Source organism: Erpetoichthys calabaricus, chromosome 1 (genome assembly GCF_900747795.2).
Source record: "Erpetoichthys calabaricus chromosome 1, fErpCal1.3, whole genome shotgun sequence".
NCBI lineage: Eukaryota > Metazoa > Chordata > Cladistia > Polypteriformes > Polypteridae > Erpetoichthys > Erpetoichthys calabaricus.
The window spans coordinates 150374050-150382182 of NC_041394.2; positions in this window are offsets into that span (position 1 = coordinate 150374050).

Here is an 8133-nt window from a genome sequence, read left to right on the forward strand (position 1 = left end):
TCAAATCAGTGAATCTTTCGGTTTCCAATGAAGCTCACAGTTTGTCTTCGAAATGTAAAAGGAAACAAAGTAAAGCAGAAAACTGGGAGAGCATACAAATTAGGCAATGAAGAGATCCAACTAAGAATCAAACCAAGGCTTAAATGCTGTTATGCCACAGTGCTGTACTTCTGTCTTACCCAGCCTTTTTTCGTAATCAATAAAAAAAATGTAAAGCTATTGAATTATTTTTAACCCCGGGGAGAAATATAAACTTTTACTATACTTGGACATTGTCATTTTTGAAATACAAGCTAACAACTGTTTCCAGGTTACAAATCAAAATAAGTATCCACCAAAACATCCCTTGCCAGAGGGTTTGTGACTGGAAAGGTTCATGAAAAGAAAGCAAAATAGAAACACCTTAAGGGCTAATCATCAAAGCCCAAAAGAGAAAACCAGAATGAAAGGGTCACTCAAAGGCGTTATTTGTTTTTGCTGCCAAGCAATGTCAACAATAGCTCATAGACAATTAATGATATGTTAAAGCTGATTTTTTAAATTCACATGAAAGCTTTATGTTTCATCTCACTTTTTTCAATATACTTTTCATCATTTGCCATGTGAAGTGATGGAGTGTTGTGTCCTTTAATAGGATCCTCCTACTTTATAGACTGAAAGTTATTTTTCTTTCTTGGGTTTATTTGTTATCTTTGCTTTGAATTGTGTTCATTGACTTACAGCTCCAACATGTTGTCCTATAACACAGTTGTTGTCATCATTGAAGACTGATATGTAGGCATACAGTATACCAAACACCATAAAGCTAAGGACCATCATTTCTGACTTGAGTTACCACTAATGGGGCATATGCTGCTGTAGTTTTCTTTGCATCCCATTAACCTCCATTTTTTTATATATTGGGCTATTATCATTACACAAATGATTTACCATTTTGCTCTCAGTGCCCCTCATGAACAACTTAACGTGGCCAGGCACAAACCTCACTGTTTTGCTTGGATAACAAGTATTATCAGAGGTAAAAAATACAAAGCCCTGAGACAACACCTACTGTACATCTTTGCATTGGCAGTATAAAGTGGCAAAAGGCTCTCAAAGGCTACAATACAAAAGTTGACATTTTTCTACTTGCCATATCTGTGATTAGCAGGTCCAATCTAACATAGTTTCACTTTCCCAAAATCAGTTTCAATAGTTCAAGCACATATTATGAAAGAACCATATTCCAGACACAAATGGTTTAAGACATTCTGAGCTCAGGACTGAAGAGTCGACTACAAGCCAAACAACTTTATATAATTTCTACAAGCAATGAGAGCAATTAAGTCAATTAAAATAAATTTTATCTGAAAACACAGTTTTCAACTATTTAATTATCTTGATTTTCTTTTCATCTCCCACACATTAGTCTTCCCGACAGGTAAAAAGACTGGTTGTCCCCCATGGGGTATTTTTTTCAAATTTGATTACTCCTTTTATGTCAAACTTAAAATATTGTGGTGTGATGAAGTTAACTTAACACACACATGCCTTGTTAATGTCTTCTGGGAGTACCAGAAGAAAATCTCACACAAACATCAGGAGACCATGCAATGACCATCCAACATGTTAGTCTAAGTGACAATTTCAGGTTATCCTTCTATAAGTGATGGTAAGTGTGAGTAAGAGTGTGCTGGTGCCACATCCAGGACGAGTTTCTGACTTGTACCAAATGTTGCCCAATAATCTCCAGTCACCATGACTTTGATTTGAATAATTGAATAGGTGGCTAGAAAATGGATGGATGCCTTTGAAAAGGAAGATGCTGACTCAGGGTGAAAACCAAAGTCCACCGTTTTACCCAAAAGCAGGGATTCCCAAATGTTTTTTAAGCCAAGGCCCCTCAGAATGTTGTACCATCTGGTTAGGGCCCCTAACTAATATAAAACAATATGGACATTATCTTGGACCTTGATTTCTGCTAACAGCAGTTCCATAGTATTGTTTTGGATAATAGCAGGCATATTAATCAAATCAAAGGATTACCCATAGCAGACAATCAATATCAAGGCCACATTAAGACTCCTCACCTCACTGTCCCATGTGACTCACACATATACTCAGACACTGTAAACATCACACATGTCAATAAAAAATCAGGTACAGGCACCAAAGTAAGAAATAAAACCTCCAAAACTCTATATCAGGTTGACATGACATTCTTTTTTGTTCATTGCAGTTTTGGAGCCCAAAAAATTTAGCACAGGGGCACTGGATTTTCACAGGGGCCTATATGTGATTACTGTACAGTACAAGTAAAGCCCTGAGTATTTTTGATTCACAGCAAATATGCCTGAGAGTGCATAAGCGATAGAGACGAGAGCAAACAGAATCTGCAGGATCACAAAGGGGTCTATTTGGAATTATGAAGCAACCTAAAAAATAACCAATAGAAGACATGGTGGGGGGGGGTTCTACAGATTCCACATGGATAACATCCAGACATAAAATTAATTTCTTATGTTTTAAATCTGCTCTTCATGTATGAAATCTTCCACTTAGTCATTTCCATCAGATAAAAAGTGAATAGACATTATGGCTAGGTGCCAGATGACAGGGTGCAAAAAGGAACAATTTGGAGAGCCCTGTTAATGTCCAATACTTTTAAACAAAAGAAACGCTCTATGGCATATCTGCTACAAATGGAAACAAAAGATATTAGGTTTATAGCCACAAGTTAAGGGCAATCTGCTTGGCCAAAATAACCAATAGACTTAAGCAGCGGACGTCCAGAGCTCCACTCCATTGAGGAGATTCTCACTGTACATTATACGTCAGTGGTAACACCTGGTTACACTATGGTTATGATTAGGGTTTGAGTGGGGGGTGGTGGTTATCTGACTCAAGTCAAGTAAACCAAGTGACAAAAACATGCAATCCAATTGGCTGTCCAGCGGAGCTACTGAATCGCGGAGGTCTGCAGCAGGACCCATCTCAAAATGATGCCTCCTTCTGGGAAGCCAATGCTTCTATGGAAAGTGGACTGGAAGTGGCAGAGTCAGTTGCCCATACTGGACGATTCATTGGCACTGTGGGGAAAGAAGGACGTGACAATGTTAGTGATAGCGCCTCCTCTTGTCCTGGTGGGTTATTGCATATCTTGACAGAGCCTGCAAGGAGATCATCCAACACACATGCATGATAACGTCTTTAAAACAAAAAACAAACAGGTTTAAAGTTGTTGCAAGCAATGTTTCAAAATTTCAGTAGTATAACACAGCATATTAAATTTGGAAGCCACATAGTGAATGATATTATGAAACTTAAATTACCTAATAATAGATATTTCAAACCGCATGGAGCCCACATTTCAGCTCTACAAAAGTGTCTCTTTTGATTCCCAGCAGGTGATGTGATGTGTTCATGAGTGGCTATTCTTGGTTGGTTAAAAGATTCAATGGCCAGGGCTGTGCACTCAGGTAACCTCTCAAAGGTAGATGACATTTCCAGATTTTATGATCAGACTTGGGTGGTTTCCCTTCAAACTTAGTAGTCAGAGAAAAACTGGCAAGTTAAAAGTCAAAATCATGTAAAATAGTGATTCATCTAGAACATGGAAAAATTGATTAAATATGCCCTCTGCTTTAAATTTTTAACAAAGAATTGAAAACTTATATAGTGGTTTTGTGAAATGTGCTGGTTGTGTATCTACCATACTCATTGTTGCCCCTAAATGTTAGTAAGTGACTCCCCCATTCCGTATCGGCCATACCTAAATTTAATAATAAGATTGAACGTATTGATCTCTTATGTGAATGCAGCATTAACACCTTTGAGAAAAGGTGAAAGTTTTGCACTTTACGTTAGCACCCTTGACTGGATTAAAGTGTTAAATAATAGATGTAGATTTACACTTGTTGAACATTTTGTCTGAAATGGATCAAGCAGATGACAGCTTGGTCTATTCATATATTACCTAAATATGTTTATTTAAATGATGAATTTTGTTTTTGACTGCAAGAGTCTGTAGGAGGATTGAAGAAAATGCTATTTGGTCAGGATGTCTCTGCTAAACATGAGTATTTGTGTGGAGTGACAGTGTATACATGGAGTACAAAAGATTTTTTTTTTAAGATGACTAGAAGGAAATTACCAATAAGAAGTTATAATTTTTCTGTCTGCCACCTACTCAATAGTTTATGATATTCTGGACGCACTGGAAATTAATTTTTGTTTCTTCTATTCACATGCAAAATAAAGCATCAAAGAGAGAGTTGCTTCTGGCTGTCAAGCTTTGATCTATATTAGTCCCTGTACTTTGTTCACAGCTTCTCACTTCTGCTGGCTAGACTGGTGGAACACAAAGGAAATGAGCAAATGTAACTCAAAACAATATGTAAAGTTATAAGAAGCTGTGTTGGTGAATTACATTCTAATGCCATTGCATTTTGTATGATATTTAGAATAAATCAGTTGAACTATGCTTGTTGGTTATATGTGATCAAGGTACCAATTTTAACTATGAGTTAACTATACAGTTAAACATCTGTTCGACTTAAATTGTATTACTATTTCACTTTGCAGCTATCATGCAAACTGCATTTAGAAGTAAAATCTGAATAATGTTCAGAATTTTTCCAGAATTGTTTCTTTTCGTAGTTTTGTTCATAAATAGTTAAAAAGGGACAATTCATCAGAATGGTTGCTTTTTATGTTTCAAAAGACAGAAAATCACAGATACAGGACTGAAAATGCTGTCTTGATTTTAATCCGCACTAATAATAGCAAATATTTCTAACAGAGGTGGCACATGAAAAAGAAGCCCACAAAACATGGAATGCATGCTAACATGACCTTAGAGAAATATATGCCTACATATCAATCTTCAATGATGACGACAACCACTGGGGTGTGGTTTGAAAGGGATTTTAACTTTAGTTCATTGCTTACTGGCACGCGTGCGTGTTGGAGGATCTCCTTCTGGGTTTATTGGAAGTAAGCGATTTTTGTCTATTTTGTCACCCCTAGCAGAAGGAAAACACCCAATGCAGGCAATTGACTCCACCTTTGTCAGATGGAGGAATAAAAAAGAGTGAACACCCCAGAGAAAGGTGTGTCATTTTACACCCGAACTGAACGCAGCAACAACAAAGTACTATATAAAAAGAGAAAGCAACAACTCTGCTGTCCTTCTGAGTCTGACTATATAAGTTGTTGGCCCTGTCTACCTTTATGGACGGCTTATCCACTTCCACATTTCCCACGAGTTGACCCAAAGCCCCACCTCATCTTCCAACTCAAAGCTTAATATGTCTTTAAGTGTGTGGTGATCTTAAACCTTCTCTGGAGTGATGCTTGGCCCATGTTTGGCCAAGAGACACCAAAATTTAACTTCTTTTAGCAGCTACTGGTGTCATTGCATCCCTGAGGCTTTAATTGTCCCTAAAGGATTTGGTCATCTTATTAGACTTACTGGGTCACCTGTTTTCTAGTCCACCAGGTGGAGTATTGCACACTTTTGATAAGACTGCTACTCTCTTTTATTTTTAATATTTCCCTCATTGGTTATCCTATTGTTGTTTTAAGACAGACAGCAAACAGATAGGGTGTACTACCCTACAAGAGTCACTGTGTTTCTGCACTGGCATATGCAGGACCACTCTGTCTCTTCTCTTGACATTTCCTCTGGGATTTAGAGTCCTTCTGTGTCATCCTGTTGGTGGCCTTGAAAATTCTTGTCAGTATGACTGCTTTTTATAAATGTTATTAATGTACTGCCAGACACATAAGTCTTTTATTGTATTTAAATTATACAGTATGTATTTGGTAATTATGCTCTGTGTAGAGATTAGGCAAATGGAAAGGCTGCAATGTAAATCCTAATTGCATTGAATGAAATGATCTATGCATACAACAATTTAATGCAGAAACCAATAAATATTTTTTGCTGTCATTCTGTTCAGCCATTCTAGTATTTCAATTGAACAAATAACATTGCAGGAACAGTTTGTGGTCAGCATTTGAGTAACTGCTTCCTGTTCACACTTACATTCAAAGCTTTTTCATTTTTTATTTTGTGTGCTTTTAGTCAGTTAGTTAGGTCTGTCATTTTCACATATCATGAAATGATCAATGCTTTAGTGTCAACATGTTTGTTTATCTGTTGTACTTGTAATGTAAGAAGAAAAGGATAAAATGCACAGCTACAGCATGGTGAGTGCAACACTTATCATTATTATAAAAGATGTATGGGCAGCTTGATAATGTTGCACTTTATGATGGTTACAGGAGGATTCATTCTTGTAGTGATCCTACTCATTCAGAATATCAAAATGGTGTTTTATTTGACAAAGTCAAGGATAAAGAGAGAACAAAAAAAGAGAAAGCATCAAATCTGCTGTCCTTCTGGGCCTGACTATATAGACTGTTGATCCTCTCTACCAGGAAAGATGGCCAGGCTGCTTCCACATATCCTGCCAGTTGAGTCAAAACCCCAACTCGCCTCCCAACTCTAAGTTCAGTATGCCTCTAACTGTGGGGTGATTTTAAACCCACTTTGACGTGACAGTTGGCCAACTTTTTCTCCAGAGGCACCAGAATGGAACTCCCTCCAGTAGCTGCCGGTGTGCCTGCACCCCTGAGCATTTATTTGATTTCAAAGGGTCTATTCATCTTGCTTGGCTTACTGAGACACCTGTCCTCTACTCTACCAGATGGAGCATTGCACAGAAAAGGAAAAAAAACTTACAGCTACAGATGATGGTGAGTGAAACACTTACAGTATTTGTTATAAAAGAATATAGCTTGTCATTTAAAGTTTGTTCACTAAACCCAGATGATTAGTAGTTCAAAATATATACTACATACTTGTAATATTTTTATTTTTATACTGTATTGGGGATTACTTGTGTTCTGTTCTGTGTATTGTATTGTATTGACCCTCTTCTTTTTGACACCCACAACACGACCAAACTTTCCCGAAAAACTGCCTTTCCCAAGGTTTCTTCCATTTATTTCCCCTACAAGAGTTTTTTTGGGAGTTTTTCCTTGTCTTCTTAGAGAGTCAAGGCTGGGGGGCTGTCAAAAGGCAGGGCCTGTTAAAGCCTATTGCGGCACTTCTTGTGTGATTTTGGGCTATACAAAAATAAATTGTATTGTATTGTATTGTGTACATAATTTAGAAATTTACATTACAGATTTACCATAACATTTTACATTGATATTATTTGTACTGTATTATTTCAGAAATTGTATACTAGAACTATCTTTGTCTTCTACATCACTTTTCCACAATTACATAATGAAAGTTTTTGTTTGAAACAAATGTCCTTATGCTTAGTAATTTGATATGAAGGTGTCATATTAATTAAAGATCAAGTAATAATTTAAAGTTAATAAACACGTCTACATCTGTGACGTGAGACTTTGGATGGTCCTCCCTGATAAAGGTCTGTGCTACTGTGAAGATTCAGAAGATCTGTTTTGGTACTTCGGATCCATTGTTAACTTCATGCTCCTTATTTTTAAAATATATATATAGTGTGTATGTATGTATGTATATATTAAATGGCAAGGGACTTTGACCTCATTCTTTTTGTTGGTTGTATTTTTCTTTCTCTCAGCCTTTCTTTTGTTGATGTTTACTTGCTGAGCGGACCGTTCTTTGTGGGCTGCCGCCGTGTATTGTGTGTCTAATTTTCTGTGACAGTAATACTGTCTTGTACAGCTCTATTCAATAAGGGCGCGCACAAAAAGGCGAGCTTCAAAAGGGCGACCTCAATTGAGCGCGGCGAATAAAGGCGTTCGTAGATAATTTAGTTCAAATGGCTCTGGAATATGTGAAGAGCAACAAAGGTGCAGATCTTTATTTACGCGCACCTTTATTCGCTGTGCCCAATTGAGGCTCGCCTTTTTGTGCGCGCCCTTATTGAAGGATGCCTGTGCGCGCCCTTATTGAAGGATACCGTCTTGTACGTCCGCTGGCTTGTACGTCCGTAATATACCTTTAATTTTGTCTGGCGGTAATACAGGCGTGCGCGTCGGTAATATGCCTTTAATCTCCTCTGACAGTAATACTGACTTGTATGTGGCTGTAATATGCGTCACTGTATTGTGTACCTTTAATTTCCTCTCACAGTAATACTGGTTTGTATT